Below are 2,769 nucleotides of genomic sequence, written 5' to 3' on the forward strand. Positions count from 1 at the left end.
ATTTTAGTGGCCTTTTTCTTATATACCTTTCAAAATCGTGTCAAAATCACTCAAAAATTGTTAAATTAGTTTTATACCGATATTATTCCATTATTTCATGCAGTTATAGCTCAAATTCCATTTATATCTAATAAAAATCTATAATTGCATTTAATCAATAAAAAATATCAAACGCATCCGAAAAATTTCCAAATTTTGACATGAACCAATCTGTGTTGTATGTTGCCTATACAAAAAGATTTGAAGGCACTTCTTAATTCCAGTGTCACTTGGACACCAAATCTTATTGGCTCCTTTCTAACTTCTATGAATCCTTCCACGAGATTAGTCGGTTTCTAAGCATCATGTGTCAGAAATTGGGCGAAATGTTCCCAATTTTTTACCACAGCCTACACACATAATATAATGACATCTTGACAAATCTTGTGATTTTCAGATTTCGTTTGGTTTTTTTACAATTTAACAACCATTGATCCATAGGTTCATGGTCCTGTTTTTTAAAAACAATCATCAAAATTTCTCTTCATTTTCTGGTTGAGACCTCAATCCGGTCTCCATAATATGAATATGATTTTTTCACTGATTTCAATCCATTATTTCAAGTACTTGCAGTTAAAATTTGACTTCAATCAAAAAATTCCTATTAATGCAAACAAAGCATTAAAAATCCCAAACAGACCCGAAAATAGACCAACTTTTAATATGTATAACCAAATGTCCTACGTGGGGAGTAGAAAAAGTGTGGAAGCTGTTGGAGGGATTTTTTTTTTTTTTGCCGAGTGCATCTGGGACGGCACTCGGCAATGTGCTGAGTTTGCCGAGTGTCCAGACGAGGCACTCGGCGAACTTTTGAGTGTGCCGAGTGTGTGCGGTTAGCACTCGGCGAACCACACTTTGCCGAGTGTCGCACGGCAAGCACTCGGCAAAGGTGTAACGGCCGGCCCAACCTGGTAACGGACGACGCACGTGCGACGCACGCGCTGTTGATTTACCGAGTGTGTCTTTTTTGCCGAGTGTCCAGGAGTTGTTTGCCGAGTGCCTGTTTTTTGGCAGTCGGCAAACCGCCTTTTTGCCGAGTGCATTAAATTCGCCGAGTGCCTCATTGTGTACACTCGGCAAAGACGGTGTTTGCCGAGTGCCCGAAATTTTGCACTCGGCACACGTTTTACACTCGGCGAATTTACTGTTTCCGGTAGTGAGAGAATAACAGACGGCGGCAGAAAGAGCAAGATCGTCAAGGCCGCAGTCATCCACGACGACATATTCAACGGATGCTGGCCCCATGATGCATCGGCGTCGAACGTCTGCTGCACCAAGGACAAGTTGTGCTGGCCGTCCTTGTCGGAGTGCGTCATCAACTGCCCCTGCAAGGTGCGATGCAACGGCTAGGCGTACGTCATCTTCTTCAAAGATGTAATTTTGTACCAGCAACTGAGAATTGATAAACGGTGGATTTGTTGCGTAGAAACATGATTTTGTTTTGGCGAAATGTTTGCTACAGTTTTGCTGAAAACCCCACCGTATTTCATGGAAACCCCGTTAAAACTGTCGCGGTCACCCATCTAGGCTTTTTTTAGCTCACCCATTTCTGAATCCCCCACTGCTCCCTCCGGTATCAAAATTCTTGACATCCTGACGTTTGCCATTGGCATCTCATTTTTGGACTGAAATACCCTTGCATGAATGCTTGGTATTAAACCAGTTTTGCATGCACCTTCTCGATCGTATCCAGGGCCGCATGCAACTTCTCGTCTCCAGCGCACACGCTGCATGCTCGCTCGGTCGCTCCCGATCGAGGTATGCAATTAAACCAGTGCCATGCTCCCATCGTCTACAAGCCTCACCGGCGCTCTAGCTTCTCTATTCTCTTTCTCTCTGCACTCACTTGCCGCTTGCACTGCTCTCGCTTCACTACTACACAAACGATTTTTAGGGGCGGCCCCTATTTTTCTAGAGGCGGCTGCTAACGGAGGGCGTGCACTGTAGCAGACCCCGCCCCTGGAAATGCATCACCAGGGGCGGACGAGGGCTAACCCAACCCTGAAAATCAGCTCCATTTTCAGAGGCGAGTGAGCACATGATCCGTCCTAGAAATTAATGGACATTTCCATGAACGGACCAGGGGGCCACCCGCCCCTGGAAATGGAGACGGCGATGCGGTCTGTCGACTCCGGAAATCAGTCAAACGCACTAGGTTCCTTATCCCTTCCTTTCCTCACCAAATCATTTCCCTCCCCCCCTCTCTCTCTCTAGGTTCCTTATCACTTCCTTTCCTCACCAAATCATTTCCCTCCCCCCCTCTCTCTCTCTCTGCATGCAGCATGAGAGGCGGCCGGGGGTGGGGCAAGAGGCAGCGCGGCGCGGCCGGCGAGGGCGCGGCTCCCTGGCGTGGCCGGCCGGCAGACCCCAACGGGCGAGGGCACTGCTCCCCGGCACAGCTAGTGGGGGCGTGGCTCCCCACACGGAGCTGCAAGCGGCTCCCTGGCACGGAGCTGCAGCGGGGGTAGCCTGCGCGGCGCCGGCGGATGCAGCCCCGAGGCGCTCCGCACGAGCGGCCCTTGCCCCTCCCGAGATGCTCGCGAGCAGGCACGGGTGGTGATGCGGCAAGGAGGTAGCGGCAGCGGGGCTCCGGCCGACTGGGGGCCTGGTGGCGGCACGACTCTGGAGATGGCGCGGTGCTGATGGAGGAGCTGGTGCGGTGCTATGGTGGGGGGAGCTGATGTGGTGGTGGGAGCGGCAGTGGGAGCTGGCGTGGCGCAACGGCATAGG

Source organism: Setaria italica, chromosome VI (genome assembly GCF_000263155.2).
Source record: "Setaria italica strain Yugu1 chromosome VI, Setaria_italica_v2.0, whole genome shotgun sequence".
Taxonomy (NCBI): domain Eukaryota; kingdom Viridiplantae; phylum Streptophyta; class Magnoliopsida; order Poales; family Poaceae; genus Setaria; species Setaria italica.